The sequence below is a fragment of the Ictidomys tridecemlineatus genome, chromosome X (assembly GCF_052094955.1).
Source record: "Ictidomys tridecemlineatus isolate mIctTri1 chromosome X, mIctTri1.hap1, whole genome shotgun sequence".
NCBI lineage: Eukaryota > Metazoa > Chordata > Mammalia > Rodentia > Sciuridae > Ictidomys > Ictidomys tridecemlineatus.
In genome coordinates, this window is record NC_135493.1 from 39,831,930 (window position 1) to 39,855,973 (window position 24,044).

Genomic DNA, 24,044 nt, shown 5'->3' on the forward strand with positions numbered 1-24,044 from the left:
TTGTACAGCCAGGACCGCTTTGCTCTGCCTCTCATCAAGGCAGAATGAACACAGATCCTGACAGGTCAAATCTTCCCCCAGACCTCAGAGGTTGCTGTACAAAGGACCAGGCTTAATCTCTGGCCAAGTGTATAATTCATTTATCTGCACGGTCATGAATTCTGGGCTCTCAGGGCAGGAAGCGTGGGGCATTGTGACCGGTTCTACAGGCCCAGGGAGTCACTTAAGCCCTGATTGTACTGTGGAGGGAGGGATTTTCGAGACAAAGGCCCCTGTCCTCCAGAGATTGAGCAGACTGGAAGGGGAGCCTATGCACACAAAGGAATGGTGCTTTAGGGAGAGGTTGACAGCCTTGTCATCAATGCCCATGAACTTCTCTAGATCATGTAAGTGATGACAAGGGGGCTAGAATTAATTATTTCATAGACTGTAGCCAAGAGGAATTGAGATAGGTAAAGAGTTCATCTCAGTATGTTTGCCTGAAACGTATCCGCCACTCTGTAGTAGAGGGAAGTTCAAAACATCAAGGGCCATTTTCCTCCAATGGGCCCCTTCTCAGGGAGTTGTTGGGGGGTCTTAATATTGCCTCTAGCTGTCAGAGTCCCTTTCCCACTACTAAAAAACTTGAAGTAAAAGGCAGTGCTCTATAGACAGCAGATACTTTAAAGCTAATTGAAAATTGTTTGGAAATTTAGGGTTTCCTGACCTGGCCAGCTGGCTTTTTCTCTGATCCTCCAGACTTCCTGCTGAACAGAGATGGGAATGGGATGCCATTCTAATGTTCTCGGAGTTCCACAGCCTGAGGGGGGTTGACCCATTGCTATAAATCTAGTTTCAAAATTAGAGTTATTTGGATTTTGAAGTACTATTTTTCAAGTTCTATGTCTTTCATGTCACTGCAACCTACATGGAACTTTGCAATGGAGGGCATTTTAATCACAGATTGTATTTTATTCAACTGCAGCCTGCTGGAAGGGAGAAGGCAGATGTAGTGGAAGTCACATAGTCCTGGAGAGGAATGGAGAGAAGAGGGCTCTAGTGCCTACTTTGACCTCATACAGGCACTTGGTGCCCTGTTTATCCTTTTCTGCCTTTCATTTTTGGAGTGTGATGCAAAGGACATGAGGAAAACCTAGGGCCATATCTTCCCATCCAATTCTGTTAGTGTCTACACTGAGGACTATTCATCATTCCAGTGAAGGTCTCTGAGTGCAGCCATTATCTGGAATGAGGTCTTGCATTAAATACATTATCAACCATTATTACTTTTCCCCTTAAATACATTTGTTGAATTAGTCTAACAGAAAATTGGGACCCATAATGAAATAGACTAGAAGTATAAAACTTTCTGGGGTGAATAAAGCAAGTAATGTTTGCTCAGTGTTTCTACCCTTTGATACTTGGTTTCCAGACCATCAGGAATTACTGAATACTCCTTTCTTCTTGTGAGTTTACTCATTGTGCAACCAATAGCCTTATAATTTAGAATATAGAAACATCAGAGGGCTCTACATCCCATTGTACCCCAAGCAGTTTATTGCTTTGTTTCCATTCAGCAAGTCTGGGTTAAGCACCAGTTTGGGGACTGTGCTAAGTCCTACAGGGATATGGAAAATATTTCCATAGTCTTCCCTTAATGAGCTTGCTTTCTAGGTGTGAGAGAGAACATGCAACATATACATTTCAACATATACATCTCTGCTTAAGTGCCATGAGGAGTGCTCCAGAGAGAGAGTTTTGCAGTGTTGTAGCAGATGGATCAGCCAGAATGGACTTCTTGATGGAGGTGGGACTTTTCCTGGAGGTGTGAAAAATGGATATGATTTTAATATGTAAAGAAGAAGGAAGAAGGTAGTCTTTGCAAAGAGAAGCACATGAACCAAGGTCCAGATGTGGGAATGAGCCTATAATATATGTGGAGTCTTCACATAAAAGAGATAAGGATAGGGAAAAAATAGCTTCAGGCTGGAGAGGAAAGACCAAAGGAATTGTTTTAAATATTTACTTTTTATTTGTACGTGGACACAATACCTTTACTTTATTTATTTATTTTTATGTGGTACTGAGGATCAAACCCAGGGCCTCACGCATGCTAGGCAAGTGCTCCACCATTGAGCCACAGCCCCAGCCCCAAAGGGAATTTTTATTTGATCCTTTATAGCAGTATCCTCAGAAAAAAATTTGATCATATATACCACAACATCTCCCCAATCAATGTGTATTTATTTATAAACTGTATACTTATAGTAACCTGTTAATACATTATAAAGCATACACAAAAGTTATATAGAATCATGTAATAAAATGAGCACAAAAGTTCTAATATTTTCTTTTTCATACCTGAAAGAACCATCTTGGACTACTCCAGTATTCTGGATACTACCATTTAAGGACATCAGTTAAACACTGTAGGACCACAGACTCAAAGGAGAGTCTGGTGGAAACTACTATCCTCTCCTCAGAAATCTATTCATGGATATTCACTTTCTCATATAATTAATTTCAGGGAGATAGTGTGAGCTATGAACTCTCTGAAGCTCATTCTTAGACCTCAGTTGAAGTTGCTCTGGTAGCCTTACTCAAAGGCTTTTGAGTAGCTTAATGGTCTGTAGACTTTCATCTTTTGGGAAGCTGAATCTGGTTATTGTGCACAAAATGAATTAGCAGCGGTGGAGGACAATTGGAGCAGAAAGTAAAAGCAGGGAGACAAGTTGGTAAGCTATTTTAAAACTTTATGCCAGAAATGCAAATGTAATGACAATGGAAGAGAAAAGACAGATGCAAATGACATTTTACCGAAAGTGTGAGCAGATTTCAGTGATCAATAGCAGATGAACGAAGGGAAGGGAATCAGTGGTGACTCTGAGGACTCCTGTTTGAGGTAGTGGGGGAAAGGCAATGATTATTTGGAATTATGAGCTTCTTTGGATGACAGCTCAGCATCCCAACAGAAATGATCTGATGGCAGAGAAAAATGTGCAGCTAAAGTTTGAGGGAATAGTCAGGTGTGGTGGTGAATGTGCCTGTAAATCTCAGCAGCTCAGGGAGCTGAAGTAGGAGATTGCAAGTTCAAAGCCAGCCTCAGCAACTTAGTGATGCCTTAAGCAACTTAGCAAGATCCTATCTCTAAATAAAATATGAAAAAGGGCTGGGGATGTGGCTCAGTGGTTAAGCACCCCTGGGTTCCATCCCTGATACCAAATAATGGTAATAATAATAATAATAATAATAATAATAATAATAATAATAATTTTGAGGAAACAATTGGATAGGAGACACAGACTGGGGAGTTTAAACAATGGAAGTAAGGCAGTTATAAGAGGAAAGAGAATAACCGTAATAAACATTTAGGTATGAGGCAGTATTCTAACCACTTTATACAAAATCATTCAGTTAATCCAACCTCTATTGAGGCAAGTTCTATTATTCTCATCATTGCATTTATACACAGAAAACAGAGATAAAAAGCAGCTTGCCCAAGGTTACACAGCTACTGATATTGACTACAGATACTGACTATATAAGGTTAGGATTCAAACCTGAGCAATCTCTAAAATCTGTGACCCTGAGCATTAAGTCCTGCTACCTCTCAAGAGTGAAGGTTTGGAATTGAATTATAGGAATGGAGAAAAAGAGGAGCAGAGGATAGGACTAGAGCCCACTGAGCACTCATATGGATCAAGCATTGTGTCCATGCTCTGCTACTAATAATAAGCATCATCATCATCCTCATCATAATCACCAAGAACTTCCTGTGTGTAAGGCAGTATCCTAAGAACTTTATGGGGGACAACAAATATTTGTCATTTTAATCACTCAGCATCTAAATGCTTTTTCTCTCTGGAAGGAATCCCCCATTGTATGAAACTTGGTGCAAGGCTGGGGCCACCTCTCATAGTGAAAGATACGTCCTGGGATGTAGACACAGGACCTGTGCTGGGCTAATAGGACATATTCCCAGGAACTTTCAATATAAAGCAACTGGAGCTAAGACAATGAAACAAAATTCAACAACAGTGGTAGTCAGTGGCTGTGGTGATGGTATCCTGGCCAGATTCTTCCTGCTAACTAGTCCTTAAAGTTTCCTTCATGTTCTTGCACACTCTGGAAATCTCTGTATCACAGACTGGCAATACAAATATGACCCACCACCCCTTCTTCACAAGAAAGTTTAATTGGAACACAGATTAATCTATGTTTTGTCTCTGGCTACTTTTATGCTGCAATGGCAGAGCTGAGTACTTGCAAAAGATACAGTTTGGCCCACAAAGCCTAAAATATTCACTCTCTGGCCCTTAGCAAAATAAAAATGTTTGGCCACCCCTGCTCTATGTTCTTCTAGTAAATCATTTTTTTGTGGGGGGGGATTAATATATGCTGAGTTGATTTCTATTGCTTACAGTCAGGAACTTTGATTGACTGATATCTCATCTAATCCTTACAACAATCCTGACAAGTAGGTGCTATTGTTAACCCCATGCATAAAATAAGAAAACTGAGACACAGAAAGGTTATCTGCCCAGGATCACACAGCTAGTAAATAACACCCCTGCGATACCAACCCAGATCTGACATTGTTTCACAAGAAAGAAATGAAGAAAATGGGGATGAAGCAGTTAGGAGTCCCAGATCTCTTTTAAGATAACAGAGAAAAGACAATCATCCCCCCTCCACAGTTGTTCAGAGGCATCCAAGTGATCAGTGCCATGGAAACAGAAAGAGAAAGCGAATAGAGATAGCAGCAGCTTCAGTTTGACATGTTTATCTCCCTCTTGGCTGCTTCTATGCAGTCTATTAAAATGTTGGTTAGAGCCTCTGTCAGAAGGTTACGCTGACCTCTCAATTCTTGGATCCTCTGTCAGCCTTCTATTTGCTGAGAAATCTAGAATATCATTTGGTTGTGGCCCAGACTATACCAGGCTGTAGAGTTTGATGTTTCTCTTCCAGGTCACTGGGACCTACACTGAATTCAGATGACAGTAGCCAAGGTATAAATTGTTTTCACTCCTAAAACGCACACCTTTTGTAGACAAGATGTAAAAATTGCTCATTAATTCCACCTACACATGGAAGTATGGAGTCTGTACCCTCTTTTGAGGTGACTCACATGCAGATGACCATAGAAACTTATTTCATAGGCTATCCTGTCTCCTTAGTGTGGCTGAGATACATGATCACTCTCACATGGGGCTCAGTGATCTATAATTGTTGTTTTGCTAAATGCAAAGATGCTGGTGAATAAACCACAGTTTTGGGGAGGGGGTGTTCAGGCATATCCAGCTTTTCAGCTTCACTCACTGGACCCAGAGTTTCTTCAGTGGGAATCCTGTAAATGTTGACATTTCTATGGTGTTCCCTCTGCTCACTGCACCATTTAATTGAGCTCATTAATGATGAAAATATCTCACAATAGTGAGACTTCTGTTGGAAGTATCTGGAAAGAATGCAGACTATTGAAGGAGGTTTTTTGGGTAAAGGCATTTGGAATATTATTGGACTGATCTGTTCATGTGTGTACATGAATACACATATATATCCTGTTGAAATAGTCTACTTCTTTTTAACAAGGTACTAAGATTTGTAAAAGAGGGTGTTTTTGTTTTGTTTTGTTTGCTTTATCACATTGTCATATGTTCTGATGAAGTGTTTTCCTCTGTGATTCTACCCCCAGCAAATTTATTTCCTTTTTCAGTTAAAGAGGAAAATACTAGCCAAGTTATCGGGGAGAGAATATGTGAGGACCCTGTATTTTGTAACATGTGACTGGTCCTCCAGGATATCTTCTTTTCTCTACTAATGTATCCAGGGTATACCTGAAAAGTATCTGAAAACTGACATCTTTGTTGTGGTTTAAGTACAGTTCTCTGGCCACCAAAGCTGGCTCTATTTGAGGTGAGTAGCTGGAGCTAACTAGCAAAAGCATAAACCCAAGGATTCTATTAGGGATTTTCATTTTTATTTATTATCTGCGTGTGGCAAGGAAGTGGTAGTTAGGATTGTTGAATCAGCTTGAAACTTCCTCATCCCAACCACTTCATCACCTTCAAACATTTGCATGACCTTATCACCATGCTATGACCATGTTTAATAAGTACTGAATCCATTCTCAGAGTATTTTTTCATCAAAGATTCTCATTCAACCTTTTTTAAAATATTTATTTTTTTAGTTGTAGTTGGACACAATACCTTTATTTATTTATTTATTTTCATGTGGTGCTGAGGATTGAACCCAGGGCTTCACATGTGCTAGGAGAGTGTTCTACTGCTGAGCCCCAGCCCCAGCCCCTCATTCAACCTTTACAGCAATTCAAGGAAGGTTCCCTGATTAGGAACCACCCTGTAGATCAGCTTGTCAGCAGCTTTGCCTTTCACCAAATCAAGTGCATAGATATATGTTTCCAAGTTCCCTGGGCCTGAGATTTGGGGGAATTGTGCTATTACTGGTCAGCCCAAAGAGAGGTTTTTTAATCGATGACAACAGTACACATTAGTTGATCAATGAAAGATCTTGATTCATCTCCCTACATTTTTTGATTTTTGTTGTAAAAACTCTTTCAAATACAATCTATTCTTTTCTGACCAAACTCAATGTTGATTCTGAGTGCGTCAACTCTGAGAATGCTGCTTAAAAGTGAACACTTATATGTTATGACAGTGCAAGCTTACCTGATATAATCAGAGAAAAGTGATTGTTTTCCTATCATTCTCTTGTGAAGGAGGCAAAAAAGTAGTGAACATGTCTGAACGATTCATTCTTCACAGGATTTCCCATATGCTCATTGACATAAAAAGATCATATGCCATGGTTAAGCCCACAGATAGAAAATATAAATCATAATATTATCCACAGCATTTCTCCTAAAGAGGCTAAAAGACAAAATATGACAGTTGTCAATTTGTAGACATCACATAAACTGTCCCACCTTTGGGGAAAGGCACTTATGTCCTTGATGGATATGACTAAGATATTTGAGCAGGAGAGAAGCTTGTGGCTATCCTGTAATTAGTTGGTGACGTGGGTTGATGTTTTGCCAAGCATATTTGATAGCTTTTGTCTTGACATGGGTGCATGGGTGATTGCATCTTTGATGTTTCATGCAGTTTAACTACTATTTAAAGGAAAGCTTTGCAAGCCTTAGCTGTACATTAGAATCATCTGGGGAGCTTTTAAAAATCCCAATGCTCAGGCCATACCTTACTTTAGTCAATTTGGGCTGCCATAACAAAATAACAGAAACTGAGTGGTTTTAAACAATAGAATTTTCCCCCCAATTCTGTAGGCTGGAAGTCCAAGATCAGAGTACCAGCATAGTCAGGTTCTGATGAGGGCTCTGTCTTCTTTCTGTGACCTCACATGGAAAGAGACAGCTCTGCTCTTCCTATCAGGGCACCATTTCTACTGGATCAGGAGTTCAGCCTTATAACCTAATTTAATTTTAATCACCTTTATAAAGGCCCTGTCTCTAGTACAGTCACATTCAGGGTTAGAGTATCAAAAAATACCCTTAACCAATTAATTAAATCAAACTCCCAGGGAATGAGACCCCAGATCAGGTTTGTTTGTTTGGTATTGGGGATTGCACTTTTTATTTTTTATTTAGAAACAGGGTGTCACTAAGTTATTTAGGACCTCACTAAATGGCTGAAGCTGGGTTTGAACTCAGATCCTCCTGCCTCTGCCTCCTGAACTCCTGGGATTATAGGTGTATGCCACTGCCCCCTGGGAAGATCAGTATTTTTTAAAGCTCCTAGGTGATTCCAGTATGAAGCCAAGTTTATAAATACTATTTTACAACCTTGCTCTGGCAATGCAGTCCACTGATCAGCAGCATCAACATTACCTGGAAGCTTGTTAGAAGTGCAGACCCTTAGGTCTCTCTCTTGACCTACTGAGTCAAAACCTGTATTTTAATAGGATCCCTAGATAATTTATAGGCACAATATCATTTGAGAAGCACTGATAGAGAACATCTAACATATTCCTACTCTAGAGAATCTTCCTCCTTCTTTATGGTGTCTCGTTTTGTGAGATCTTGACATATACAATCGTCTCTAGTACCAGGTGCTTAACTGTGCATTCTACTGACAATTCTTGATGGTACAGAATACATGAAGTGATGTGCTTGTGGGTTTACAAGGACCACAGACACATCCACACTGGGCATCTGATCACTCACTCAGGTGCCATGTGCCTTGCTGTGTAACTTCCAAATAGTATGTCCAATGACAGGTTTTAGGTTCTTTTCTAAAAACAGAGGTATAGTCGTCGTCTTCCTCCTGGTGATCTTTGGGATTAGTTTTATAGAATTGTCTCCCCTCAAGCCCATTTGCAGTCTCTTATTCAGGTGATGGTTTTTACTCAAATGGGTGGCTTTGCTTATTATTGCCCAAAACTTGTTTTTAAAGAGCGTTTACTGGTAGCCTAATCTAGATGTTTTTTACATGTACTGCTCATATTTAGCTGTTTCCATGGTTCCCATATAAATCAATCTCTTTGTCTGGTCTTGTTGCAACTTAGTTGTTAATTGCATGGTTGGTGTTTCTCTTTGGCTCTAGCTACTCTGGACTATAGGTTTTCTTTGTTGTTGTAAAAACGCATTTTATTATTTTTAAAAATGCATTTTACTGGTTTCAGTTGGAGAGATGAAAAATATCTGGAGGTGTATGGTGGCAATGTTTGCACAACAATGCAAATGTACCTAATGCCACATAACTATACATTTAAAATGGTTTAAAAGGATAAATGTTATGTATTTTACCATGATTTTTTAAAAAATATTAAATGTATTTTACTAAATGCAGTTAGGTATTCTGGTTTGGATCCTGGAATAGAAACAGGTCATTAATATAAAAACTGGTGAAATCTGAAGAAAGCGTGGAGTTTTGTTCATAGTAGCATACTAATGTTAATTCCTTAGTTTTGATAAATGTACAATAGTTATATAAAATGTTAATGTTAGAGAAACCAGATGATGGAAGTGAGAGGTGTAACAGAACACTGGAATCTTTATAATTCTCTTGCAATTCTCTATAAATCTAATATTATTCCAAAATTAAAATTTTATTAAAAATGAAAAGTTTTTTTTTCATTGTGCTGGGTATTGAACCCAAGACTCACATATTAGGCAAGTGCTTTACTGCCAAGCCACATCCTTGGCCAAATTATACTATGTGTGTGTATGAATATGTCACAATTAACTCCAATTTTATATATAAGTATGATGCACCATTTACAAAACAATAAATAAATAGAAGGAAGATTATTAGAGTAGAGGAAGGGAATTGGGGGAGGGAGATAGGGAGGGAAAGTGGAAGTCCTGGGGACTGAAACAGGACAAACTATGTTACATGAATTTATGAATATGTTAAAATGAACCCTACCATTATGTATTGTAATGCATACATACACACATACACACACACACACACACACACACACACACACACACACATATGGAAAAATAGAGTCTAATCATTTTGGAAAGGAAAAAAGAAAGACCATTAAAACAATCTGGCAGGTGACAAGGAGAGCCAGAACCCACCTTTCTCCAGACCAGAGCTTCCAGGTTGAACCACTTAGAAATTATAACATTTAACATACAACAGAGACCATCCCTCATAAAGATATGTCGTCTGAAAATGGCTTTGTGAAAGGGTGATTTACTTTCAGGGTTCTAAACTTCCTGCACTCCCCCTGTTGTATACACACACACACACACACACACACACACACACACACACACAACATTCATAATAGTACTATTTTCCAAATGGAAATTCAGTTAGTGATTGAAAGTGCAGAGTCTGCAGTCAGACTACCTGGGTTTGCATAATGGTTCGACTGCTTTCCAACTGTGTTTCTGTGCAGTTATTTGACCTATCTTTGCTTCATTTTCCTCATGCATGAATTGTGGGTGATAATAGTATCTATTTCACAAGACTTTTCTGAGTATTCAGTGAGACCATCCTTGGTGCTTATCACAGGCCTTACTTACAGTCAGCAATAAGTGTTATTATTATGGATCAGGCACTATATTAAATGTTTATATATATAATTTGTATTACTTGTGAACCTCTTATAATGTCTCATTTTTTATTTTTAGAAACTTCTAAAATATTATAAATACAAGGTGCCCAAACCATAGGTGTACAACATGAAGAATTTTTACCAAGTCAACACTCCCCTGTAATGCCCAACCAGATCCAAGATATAGAACATTATCATCACTCCAAAAGTCTCCAATATACCCCCTCCCAATTATTACCTACCACAGTTTACTTCATACACCATTTGTTTCTGTTTCTGTTCATTCAGAGATCCTTCCCCCTCCATATTTCATATTTTAATTTGGAGAGTACAGAAAACATTAGCATGGTTCAAGTGTTAAAATCATACATTAATTCATAATTTGTATTTCCTCTTTCATCCAATATTTAGTTTGGGATATATGATTAATTTATTTTAAAATGAGGATCACATAGCATTTTTGTCAGAATATTGCATGGATAGTAATTTCCAAAGCATTATGAATTACTTCAGAGTTCCCTCATTATAATTCAACCAGTATTTTTACAATCCCCTCAATTCAGATAACCAATATCAAATGAGCACTTACTTTGGCAAAGTACATCAGTGGAAAGAAAGGTGAACTGGACAAAGTTTGTTTTTTTGTTTTTGTTTTTGGTAGCAGGGATTGAACCCAAGGGCACTTAACCAATGAGCCATATTCCCAGTTTTTTAAATTTTTTATTTTGAGACAGGATCTCACTAGGTTGTGTATAGCCTCACTAAGTTGCTGAGGCTGGCTTTGAACTCATGATCCTCCTGCCTCAGCCTCCTGAGCCACTGGGATTGCAGGAGTATGCCACCACACACTTCCAGAAGGTACTCTTAGAAGAGATAAATTTAGTAGGCCCAGACTGCCAGGAATTGGAGAGAGTAGGAGGGGAGGAAGTAGAGGTAGTAAGTTTTGGCTAGTCCATCAAGAAGTTTGTTCTGGAAGGATGGTGGAGAGATGGGGTGATAGTGTATGGGGGATGGGAATCAGGGAGTCAGAGGAAGGATTTTTGTCTGTTTTATGTTTTAGTATCAGGCAGATCAAAGGAAAGCAACTAGTCCAGACGACACAGGGGAGAAGAAGAATAGTTACCCAAACAGGGTCCCAAGAGATAGGAGCCTCAGAACAGCTCATTGAAAGTTATCCTTGCTGTACCCAGATTTGTACCTTCCCTATAATTGTGCTCCTTTGCTTCACCTTTGGGAGATTTTCCCTCTCCCAAATGGCCTTATTAGAGATCTCCCCATTACACTCCCACCAACTATTTTTGTACTTCTGAGTTCCAGGGACTGGTTGAAACTGGACTAACAAAGAAACCTCTCTTTGTCAGTCAGCAAAGCAAGAGAAGTGATTTAGCTGCTTGGTTCTCAGTCCAAAGGACCTGAAGCACTCAAAGCCTGGAAGGGGAAAGTACCTGAGGTTTGTTTTTTACTCAGCTGTAGAGGATGATTGTTGCTACTCTTGGCTGTGGCAGGCTTCATTGGTGACTTTATCTATACAGAATTCTCTGGTAACTTTTTCTGAAAGATTGCCAGCACCAGATCTAGAAGCTTTTAAAAATCCTCATAAAATCAGAGAATGAAAAATGGAGGGGAAGGGGAAGGAAAACATGGCGCCTCGTCCCCAGTTAACCCTCCCAAGTCAGACTCCTGGACTACTCCCAGACTGTCCACTCCCTTACCTTCCACTCCACTTTTGTTTTTCTTTCACAAGTCCTAGAGTTTGGCCTGTTTTGCCTCCTTTTCCAGGTTTTATGCCCTCCTTCCCCAATTTCCAATGGATTCCTCTCAGGATAGTTTCCTGGTTTATTCCTAACTCTGCTTTCTCTAGAAATAAGATAATTGATCTGTGAGTCGTTTCAAATGTTTTCCTTGCTCCAAGAGAACAAACAGTTGGGCAGAGTGAGCTATCAAAAAAGTCAGTGACAATAGGAAAGGAAAGGTAGGTAGGGACAGTAGGAAGTAGGGAAGGTAGGGAGGATGAAGAAGTCTGACACAACCCAAGTCTTCCATGAGTCATGAGCATGTGAGCCACCTGCTTTCCTCCCTACACAGGCCATCAACATACTACTTAGCACCATTTTCTCTGCATTAGCCCAAACCATCTCTCTTTGAGTTCAATATTAAGCCAAGCGATGGGACTTTCAGTCTGGGGTAGATGTGGGATCCTATTGCTAATCAGCTAGTGGATTCTCTGCAGGTGTGGATCTCTAGGTTGCTCTCTCTGGCTCCAGATTTATCTTTAAAGAATTGACCCAAGTACTAAGTGCTATATGTAATTTATATCTATGAGTAGTTCAGAATTCTCACTTTGAGCAAGGTCAAAGTTTCTAGTAAATCATTGTTTTGTCTGCTAGCTCCCCTCTGGTTCACTCTTCAGCAGAAACCCAAGATCAGGTATTTCCACAATGTTATTATCATCCTCCAATTGGGCCTATGCCTCTCCTCCAGCTTCAGCCTCACCTCCAATTCTTCTGATGTGTTAGTGCCCAACCCTGGAAACCACCACCACCTGCTTTGCCTGCTCTTCCTCCTGGATTGCCAACTATTGTTTGAGGAACATTCCCCTAACCAAAGCATGTCATCTAGTGTTTGCATAGGTCTTGGTGCTACTTGGCAGGCCCTTGTGCTTTTCTAAAAGTTGACTTCTTGCCAGTTCTCTACAGCATGTCCCCCTGGCCCTTTCCAGTCAACCTCAACTCAACTAACTTCCCTCTACCTGTGACCTGCTGCTTAGGTTTATTGATAAAACTGAGATCAATTGCAAATAGACCCTCTCTACTTCTCTATTACTTACCAGAACTTGTTCTGGGACTTTTTCTTTACACATCTTCCTTCACTCTCTAGTTTGGAAGAATAAAATGACCCTATACTGCCCTCAAGACAGACTCAGTGACAATCATTGGGTTCAGTATCATATCCCTCCATCTGTCCTCTGCATTATAGTATACTTGTGAATGTGCAAGACTTATTTTTCAACTTGGATTGAGAGCTCCTCAAAGGCAAGGCAATTTTACATTCATCTGTTTTGCCAACATATAGCACCATGGCTGGTACATAGTAGACAATGAATATTTACTGAATTGATTAGTTTTGAGGGAACAATAGATTGATTTGAGTTCTTCGTTCTTCCTGTATCTACTTAGTGGTCAATAAAGATGCCCTGAGCAACAAGGTGGATTAAGGGGAAAAAAATCAAAAGGATTTAATGTCCTCCAGACCCAGGGTTTGGGGTAGAATTACATGACATTTTAGTGAGAATTTCTGACAGAGATTTGACCCATTACTCTTTAAAGGGAGTAGTAGAAAGAGTACTGGACTGGGACTAAGAAGACCTGGCTCTGCTTGTATAAACGTTCTGTCCCTGGATAAGTTATTTAATCTCTTGGCCTCACTTACTTTCCCTGGCACATTTAGGATAGGGTTATTATGAACATTAGATGGAGTCCTGGATGTGGAAACACTTTGAAATCTGAGGGTCTTCTCTGATGCAAACTAATGATTCTGGAGCTTCTACTTGCCCTTTGTAGTCCCTTCTCATCCCCTTTTTTCCTTTATATGGATGTGTGGATAGCTTTACTTCTCCACAGAGACTACTGCATACACTAGGAGAGAAGCAGGGTGGGAGGGGAGCTTTAAGTCATGCCATCTTCTTGAATTCAAACTCATTGCTGCCTGGAAGATATATGGTAAGCTATGCCAGATTACCAACAGACATTACCATTTTAGCAGAATCCTGCACCTGTGAGCATGTGTGTATCTGTTTATCTGCATGGGTGTGGATATAAATGCTCCTCTAGTTTTAAATGAAATCAGGGGTGTAAGTGTGCATGGGAACAGCACTGAAACTATGTCAATACATTGCTGCCCTACTTTTCTTGCCCTTCCCTCTCAGAGCTCCCTGGGTTCTCTAGCAAGTGAGTTAAGACAGGGATTTTTTAAAATTCTACCTTTCTTCTGTTTAAGGAGCAGTAGTTGGATGCTCCCTGTTACTCCCATTACCCAAACTTGATGGCTTCTCACCAGAAAATCAGGGAAGCCAGCATTGATCCAGAAGCAATCAGCTTACACCAGTTCCATTTTGGACCGAAGGTTGTGTAGTATATCAATGATGGGTAATTTATTATGTCAGAGAAAAATGCTAAAAGTACCCCTTGTCTAATGGAATAGATACACTACAGAAAAAATTGCTGCAAAGTGAATTTCTGGCAAGTCCTGTGCTGCTGTGATTTTCATTATAAAACCAGGGCTATGTTTTGCTAGAAAAACTTGAAGAAAAAAAATTGACTCTGGATTGTAATTAAACTGTGTGTTTTAAAATAAACCCCATATTTTTAATAGTTCAGGTCTAATCATTTTAAAGCTATAATGAGAATCTTGTGCTAGACAGTCAATTTTCCCCACCTTTTACTACTTTAAATTCTGCTCCTTATTTCATTCAATCTCGTTCTACTGAAATCTCTTCTTCATGAGCCTTTATTCATTTAAAGGTTTATTGCCTGGAAATGAGAGGAGTTTTTGGAAATTGAAGTTTAGTTACTCATGTTTTCCCCAAAAAACAAAACTTTGTCTTGTATCTCAACTGATATTCAAAGCAACTCAGGAAATAGGGCAAATAATGTCCCCATTTTACTGATGAAAAGACAAAGACCTAGAGATTAATTGGTTTTCTTAAGATCACACAGCTGTCATGTATAACTAATTAGAACAAATTTTAAAAATAAAAGGCCATACAGTTAGAATTAGGGAATTGGACCTAAATCTTATGATTTTTCTTCAAATGCGGGAATTTGGGGTGGGGATTGAACTCAGGGGCACTCGACCACTGAGCCACATTCCCAGCCTTATTTTGTATTTTATTTAGAGACACAGTCTCACTGAGTTGCCAAGTGCCTCACCATTGCTGAGGCTGGCTAGGAACTCATAATCTTCCTGCCTCAGCCTCTGGAGCTACTGGGATTACACGTGTGCACCACCATACCCAACTCAAACATGATAATTTCTGGGAGGCAAGCACAACATCAATCCAAGTTTGCTAGAAGGCTTTTTTAAAGAGGCCTCTGTCATCAAATCATCTCAAGTTGCCCTTCTAAATTCTAAGAAGGAAAACAAAATTATAGCAAATTAAGTATTCCATGTTTTCCCAACAGGTATATTAGTTTTAGGTTAAATTCATCCCCAATAGATCTGTATTTCTTTTCTTGTGCAGTCTGGAAACTCAGTACACACTGAGGGATTTTTATAAACTACATGTTTATTCCAAGAAATGTGGGGCCTCATTCAACCATTGTAATACTTCAGAGGTGTTTGTTTTATTTTTATTTTTATGGCCAACTGTTGGTCATATGTACATTTTTACTTGATTTTTGGTTTTTGCAATTCCCAATGATCAAAATACCCAAAAGGAAAGTTTCTTTTAGTATCTGATAGCATTTTATGAAAATATTATGGAGAAAAGAAAGACCTAAAAATTCTTCATCTACTTATCTGCCTCTATCTAGATGTTCCCCAGGAACAAGGGAAATGTAACATTTAAAGACTAAATACTCTAGTTTCTGCTTAGCACAATCAATGATGACCAAATTAGTATATTATGCTTATATTCCCACTTCTTCCACTGAATTAATATGCTAGCACCAGGGGCTTCTATGACATCAGAATTTGTCTACTAGAACCTGTTTAACTGTCTATTGCCTGCAAAACAATTAAGGATACCATGTTGGTTGAGAAAAAGAAGAAATTCTCTGTTTTTAAGTTTTAGGTAGTGCTATTTCTTGAAGGATTCTGGATGAATTCATTGATTCCACTTGTAAATTTCTATTAAATAGTACCTCTTCCAGTGAAAAGTTTAGGCAAATTGAGATAAATGTCTTTGGTATCAATAATAATAACAATATTTTCAGCCCAGAATAGCTCTTACTGTGGTTTTGTGTTTCTACATTCAGAGCATTCTTCAATGCAGAGAGTCAGTGCTGCTGAGAATAGCCAATGGAATGGTTGTGTGTGTCTTTGCAAACAAAACATGTAGATGCATGTCTTCATGCCTGGGCTGGCTGCTTCAAACACTGATTAAAGCCACAGAACTAGAAAAGAAATGTGTTTTCATTTGTGTGTTGAGGGGGAGCCTCTGATACTGTTTCTTAGCTTGGCAGACACTGAGAATTTGAGTGTTTCATTCTTTGCTAGATAGCAATCACTATCTAATCTGTCTATTATTTCTGTATTTATTTGGATAGAAAGGATCGTTGTGCTTGCTGGCAAATTGAGGATGATGCTAACATTATAAATCTGAACCCGGACTTCCTGGGCCACAAAATGGATCCATGTATCTACATGATATGAGTCTTTCCCTGTCATGCGCTAGACATATATTCTTCAGCTACCCAAGTTCTTTTTCCCTTCCTTATTTCTATAAAAAATTCTACTAATGTCATTACTAGAAGAGTGGGATATAGCTATCTACAGATATATATATATATCTTAATTAGTTCCAACAAAGGAGCAACAAGTTGATTGGGAGGCCCTGATACCTGCTCTGCCACTGAGCACCTGTGTGACATTAGCCAACCCCATTGGCTTACTGCTTTGCTGCTTAGTGGCCACAGCATACTTCACACATGTATTGTGATGACCTAAAGGAACAGCAAAATTTGGTTTGAATCTTCTTACATGTTCTGCTGTTGTATTAACATTAATATCTTCCTTACCATTTTCATGGCTAGGGGAGAAAACCCCATCTATTAGACCAGAATTTGTTGGGATTTTTTCATTGTCATTGTTATTGTTTGTTTTTTTATGAAAGGACACAGAGATAGTAAGCAAGCAGCAAGTTTATTGAAAAAATGTGACAGCAACAAATTTGTCCAAAGATAAGGGGCCCTGGTGGGAGGAGTCCCCCAAATCTGTTAAGTTTTTTATACCCACTACACCCCATAGCTGAGATGGAAATTCCAGTTATAGAATAAGGATGAATTGTAAAACTCCATCCACTCAGTCTCTAAACTGGAGGTCATGGATCTCTGCACCCTACCCTTGAAGATTACAATGGGGTTTTCAGGCTAGCAACAGTACTTTAATCTCATTTTGCCTTTAGCTAATGAAACTTGGAAGAAACCTTCTTAAAGATTCCAAGTGCATGTTTACTTCTCTGTTTTTTTTCTCTTTTTTCAACATTTTTATACCATTTTTATGTGGTACCAAGGATCAAACTCAGTGCCTCACACATGCTAGGCAAGCACTCTACCACTGAGCCACAACCTCAACACTAGTTCCCTATTTTTATCTATTCCACAATTATGCTATCCTTGTGCACTGAATGCCAGATGCTGCATCTCTAGAGATACAGTTGTGAGCCAATCTCATTCCATGCCCTCGAACCTTCCAGTCTAGTGGTGAAAACAATGCTGAATTTCTCCCTAGATGTTCCCAAGACATCTTAAATTCCACCTGTCCAAAGATGATCTCCTCATCTTCTACCGAAAACTCTTCTTCCCCTTGGTTTCCTCATGTTAATGAAGAAATCTCCTCAGTTGACCAAAAAGAAACCTAAGAATCATCCTTTGTACCTTCCTCAGGTTTGTTTGTTTGGTTGAGTTTTCTTCTGTGCCAGGGATTGAGCCCAGGGGCGCTTAACAACAGAGCCACATTCCCAACCTTTAAAAAAATATATATATATATATATATATATATATATATATATATATATATATATATATTGTGGATGAACCTTTATTTATTTATTTTTATGTGGTTCTGAGAAACAAACCTAGTGCCTCACACATGCTAGGAAGTATGCTACCACTGAGCCACAACCCCAGCCCATCGCCAGCCCTTTTTATTTTTTGAAACAGGGTGTCCATAAGTTGCTTAGGGCCTCACAAATTTACTGAGGCTGGCTTTGAACTCATGATTCTTCTGCCTCAGCCTCCTGAGCTGCTGGGATTACAGGAGTATGCCACCGTGCTCTGCTGCATCTTCCTCAATTTTACCCATTGATTCCAATCTAACACTAAGTCTTTTAAAGTAAAGTCTCTGAAATCTGTTTTCTCCCTTGTCTCTATAGTCATGAACCTAATCCAGGTCAGTGTTATTTCTCTCCAGAATGTCACAGTTGCCTCAATGATTTTCCTGTCTCTGGTCTTGTTCTCCTATACATGCCCTTCCTCCTGAGTGCCATAAGGAGAAAGAAGGGGAGACGCCTTAAACCATAGTGAAAAAGGAATACTGAGTAATCCCAGTGGCTGGAAGGCTGAAGCAGGAGGGTCACAAGTTTAAACTCAGCTTCAGCAACTTAGCGAAGCCCTAAGCAACTCAAAGGGCTGCAGGTGCCAGGTTCATTACTCGATAACAAAAAAGAAAGGAATGCTGAATTGTGAATCCCAAAACTGCACAAGCCACAATCATTTCCTAAATAAGAAAAATACGTCAATAACAAGTAACTTTCACTGTATATTTATTCTATGGTAGGTAGCATGCTAAATGATTTTTAGCAGAGTCTTTCCAAGTTTGGTCTCAACCTTGTAGCATCAGTACCACCTGGGAACTGAATAAATATGCAAATTCTTAGATCCAACCACACCTACTGAATCTGAAACTCTGGGGGTGAGGCCAAGCCATCTGTCTTTTAACATTATCTTCAGGTGTTTTATATGCATACAAAGGAGTGAAAATCATGGTTTACACAAATTATATCATTTAATTCTTATAATTACCCTCTGAGGTAGACACTAATATTATTCTTGATTGGATAGATTAGAAAACTAAAGTTGTCCTACATCCCAAAGTCTTACAGTGGTAAAAACGGATTTTGAATCCAGAACTTTCTGACTCAAAATCTTATCCTCTTAGCTACTATGCCAAGCTGACTCATTAAATTCTGAACTAAATTGAGAGCCAAATGAAACATAGCTAATGAACCAGGGCAAGCACCCCAGCACCCAGAAGTTTTTGCAGGTTAGCATCTCCTGCCCTTTCTCACTGATTATTTGAGATGCTACCTCAGCTCTTGCCAGGCCTAGGCTTCTAACTATTCCTTGCTTACACAATTTATTAATTCCCACAATTCTCTATATTTGGAATGCATTCCCTAACATGTTGTTAGCCTTTTCCTTACTTCTCTGTCCTCTTGTGAGCTCACATATCCCTGAATTCCTCTTGAATTATGGTGTATACAGTACAATTTTTAAAATTCATTGCTCATGACTTCATCTCCAATTCTTTTTTAAATATTTATTTTTTTAGTTGTAATTGGATCCAATACCTTTATTTTATATACTTATTTTTCTGTGGTGCTGAGGATTGAACCCAGGGCCTCAAACATGTGAGGCGAGTGCTCTACCACTGAGCCACAACCCCAGTCCCTCCAGTTACTTCTTATAATCTTATCTTTACCAACAAGCATACATATCTAGCACAGAACTCAAGGGAGGTGAGGGGGAAAGCATGATAAACCATTGAGAACTCCAAAGTAGCAGGCTGAGGCGGACAGCAGGGGTCTAATATACACAGTTTAACAAAACCATTATCATCTCAATGGCTTGCTGGCATCACCTCTCAACCACTCCATTCTGGCAAAAATGCCATGCATCATTCGGACTTGGCTATGGCTCTCAGCACATAGGAGCTCTACAGGAGAGCAGAGACATATACAGAAAAGCTAGGATACTAGAGAGAATAATGCGAGACTGAAGGATGGTAGGCCAGTTGGGAGGCTGTGGCAACACTCTAGGAGAGAGAGATGAGGAAGACCTGAATTAAAAGCATCTGAAGATAAATGTATAGATTTGCATTATATTTTGAAAGTTGAATTGGCAGTGCTTGCTAATGGATTGGATGTGGGTAGGAGCCAAGGTATAGGGAGCTGCGATGGAGGATCCCTGAATTTCTGGCTCAGTCAACTTAATGGATGGTGCCATATACTGAGTTCACTCCAGTAACTTGAGAGAAAGGAGTTGGTCTGGGGAATAAGGTTAAGGATAATGACAGTGAGTTCTGTTTTGATCATGTTGAGTTGAGACAGAATCTGCAGATGGAGAGGTCTCATAAGTCATTGGCTATAAGGATCTGGTACACTCAGAAGAGAAATCTAGGCTGGAGGTTCAGATCTGGGGAGTCCTTAGCATATAGATGAGGTCCCTTTAGGAGAATGAGCACACTGAGGATCCAAGTATCCAGAAGAACCAGGACAGCATACCTCAATAAGAGGGGAATTGCCCCCACAGATGTGGGGTGACAGCATACATAGTCCTTCATTCCCAGTCACACATTTCTGCCCCAAAGATGGTGTCTCAATAATGTCTGTGCATCTCTTAGCTAAACTTACAAAATGGGCATTGAGTACTCAATCCTAACTTCTCCATTTTACCATCATGGTACCTAAAGGGGATAGGGAACCGATACTTTTGTTCTATGTTTCAGGTGTTTTCCATTCATTAACTCGCAGTAATCATATGCAAGATCCCTGCTTCATAAATATCCCGTGCATCCCCTGACTTAACATTTTGCTCACCATTAACTACAAATCCCCTGGGAAAACTGAAGCTCTAACTTGTCAGTCATTTATGGGCTGGTGGGAATGAATTTCAGATTCTTCCTTAAGAACAAAATTTAATTTTATGGGAGAAGAACACTGGAATTTTGAGGGATGGATAAAAAGGGCCAAAGGGGGCCACATTATGAAAGGTCAGCCACCTCCATCAGTTTTCGAAGTTCTACCTAGTCTGAGGAATGCGCTTTTAAGGTTCCTGGATGCTATTTCTGCATATGTGTACTACTTTATAAACAGCTCCATTTCTGGGTTCTTTACCCAACTGTCTGGGTCTGATCAAAGGCAATCTTAAAATGCACACTGTTCCCAGCCCATAGCCAGGAGGAGGCGTCCGGCTTGGACTGTGGTTGTGGACCTGTAGTCCCTGGCCTTAGGCACAAATCCCAAGCCATTCCCTTGAGAATTAGTCCCTGATGTGCACATTTAAAATCCTGAGCAGATGGAGGAGGGAGAGCTTGTTGGAAAGACTTTGAGGAGTCCCTTCTGCCCTGTCTGGGTCTATTTGCCAAAATAAATGACATGTATCAGGGCAGGGCATTGGTCCAAGCCTATTGAAATTCTGCTAGCAGTCCAAACAGTGATGATGTTTCAGATTGGTTCTGTGAAATGATCAGGGTTAGGAAGAAAGAAATGATGTGTGAGCATCTGGCTGCTGCAGCCTACTGATGGGGACAGTCCCAGGGGTGGACCCAGGGCAAGGGGGGGCAGCCTGATGGACCCCCTAGGACATCTGCCATTGGCAAACAGGCAAGAGCCATCCACTGGCAGCAGGCAGTCTAGTTTAAGCTCTACACTGTTCCCACTAATTATGTGACCTAAGCAAGTCCTTCCTCTTCTCTCAGCCTCCTTCCGCCACCCCATGTATAAAATAAACCCTGGATTGAATAGTCTCCAAGGGCCTTCTCTGCTCGAACATTCTGTGACTTCTCTGACACTGGTTTGATTTCTTTTTCTCTGTAGTGGGAGAGGCCCACCCACCCACCTGCTTATCTGTATTCTCTGTGTTCTCACACTGACCTCTGCTGGCCACTAGGAAAATTGTCACTGATAGTGTCTAGAGGGAAAAAAAAAAAAAAAAAAACAATCCATCACTGATTTAGTACTAATCTTCAACAGTACATTGGGTACTAGGACAGAAACTGTGTGCATTGGAGATGAGCAAAAAAGACCAAACCGTGATGAGCCACAGAGTAATGTTATCAAGAGATGACTGACAAAACAAACCATTTTTCTTTGTTGGTGGTACTGTGTGCCACACTATAAGAGAGGACTTCAGTGGGTGGGAAGGCTCCTTGTCATCATCATATCCTATGGTTCCAGACTTCAGAAGGGCCTGGCACCACACTGAGGAGGGATTTCAAGAGGAATAGTGCCTCAGGAGCCTCAGCATATGCCACAAGCCCTGCTTCTAGTTCTGAAGTCAATCTGACAGGTTTGAAGCTTGCCTGCTCACATGCCCACCATTCTAAAAACCTGGGGGTCAGCCTAGAAGTCCATGATTCTCCAAGTGGTACCTTTTCAAATGCCCCTTTGATAAAAGAGTTGGAATTTTTAAAAAAAAAAGATTCATGAGGTCTTTATAAAAAAAAATATTATTTTAGTTGTCCATGGACCTTTATTTTATTTATTTATAGGCAGTACTGAGAATCAAATCCCATGACTCACACATGCTAAGCAAGTACTCTACCAGGAAACCACCACCCCAGCCCTCATGAGGTCATTAAGAAACTCACTTTCATCTTTGTGAATGGAACAGAGGCATCAACAAATTTAGCATGCCCACCCAGCCAAGGAAAAGGAAGCAGGCCATGGACCCCTGCCTTTGCTGGTTGCAGTCAGAGTTCCTGTTAAGTATAGCCCTAGAATCACCTCATCCCTATGTCTTCTTGTTTGCCCTGGGTGTTGCCCTGGTGTTCTCAAAGGCAAAGGAGTGGAGGTGGGGTGTGCCAGTCCTTGTGCCTATATTGGGCACTGCTCAAGCTCCTCTAATGGTGTGAGAAGGATGGGAATTGGGCCCACTCTCAGTAGGCACTCAATGGTTTATCATGCTTTCCCCCTCGCCTCCCTTGATGTGGGAAAACTTTTGGCAAGACTCAGATTTGGGTCAAGCATTCAGTGCCCTGACTGGGTCTTCTCTGCTAGTAATAACATGACCTCAGCAAGCCCATCCTGATCCCATCCTCCCTCGGAGCAGAGTTCTCCTCCCCAACAGCTGGTTCTTATCTGCCTCCCTTGTTCCAGCCTCAGGCAGGCTGCCCTGGCCTCCTGCTGACACACACATGTTCTCCAGAATGCTCCTTGATGACTTTCAGCCCTGAACACTGCTTTCTTCCCAGATAGTTCTCTATGTCCTACCACATCAACTCTCTAACTTTCTTGCCTGGCTTTCCAGGCCCACTTTGGCTGGGCCCTTTTGGCCATCCAGATGTGGCTCATGACTTCCCCCAGCTATAGGCCAAATGTAAGCATTCCTCAAACATCCGTGGCCAGTCTCTCCTGTGTTCCTGCAGTACTTGTGCTGTGTTCCAGACCTGTACTGTTTGTGATGGTTTTGTGTACAGTACTCTTGGAACCCAGATTTTGACTTCTTTGCCCATTCTTAGCAGCATCCCAACATAATTGTTTTAAAGTATTTCTCTCTCTCCCTCTCCCTCTCGCTCTCCCTCTCCCTCCCCCCCCTACTCTTTACAGATTGGAAAGGAAGTTTATTAGAAAACTATAGTAATCATGCAAGTGTGGTTTTAGCATAAAAGTACATGTAAACAGAATAAAGCCTAGAAATAGATGCACACATGTATCATCAATTGATTTTTTGACAGAGATTTTTTTTCTCCTTATACACACGTATCGATTGTATGGAAATTACAATAGTAAACAACAGAATCACTGTAAACAAAATTCCAGTGATGGGAGGTAACATCCTCAAGAGTGAACACTAACCTCCTATCTTCTTCATTCTCAGAAGCAACCCTATTAGACAGTTTTTAGCCTACCACCCTTTGTAGCCTGTATATTGGGTTTGTGAAAGGTTGAGTGGTAGGTGGTGCCCCAGAGAAATGCATCTCCTTAGGCAGAGTGGCTTTTACTTCTTTTCATGAGTCCTAAGTCTTCACGGGCTTGATTGACATCAAAAATTATACTCCAAAGGACCAGCACAGCTGTTGGCCACTTGTATCTCCAGTTTGTGACTCTAGACACTGCATAAGGCATCCGTCCTGTTTGGAGCCCTGTAAAAAAGATAAACCTTGAATATTAATAGTAAAGGGTATGATTAATGGACTTTTGCCAGATTTTGTCACAGATTTGTAGGAAATTGCAGACAGTCAGTAAAGAGGCCGAGAGGTGGAGATGGAGCATTTATGAAAATAAGCTCTCTACCTGATATGGTGTTGTGTTTTCTGAGAGGTAATGCACATTACTAATGGTTTTCATTTTTCTGCC

At 40.2% G+C, this 24,044-nt stretch overlaps 1 protein-coding gene across 2 annotated transcripts in view; it reads left to right on the forward strand.

Moving 5' to 3' along the window:
* The window catches only part of Col4a6 (collagen type IV alpha 6 chain), a 285,125-nt gene that overhangs the window by 192,762 nt on the left and 68,319 nt on the right, over window positions 1-24,044 (forward strand). The gene's annotated exons all lie outside the window — the stretch shown is intronic.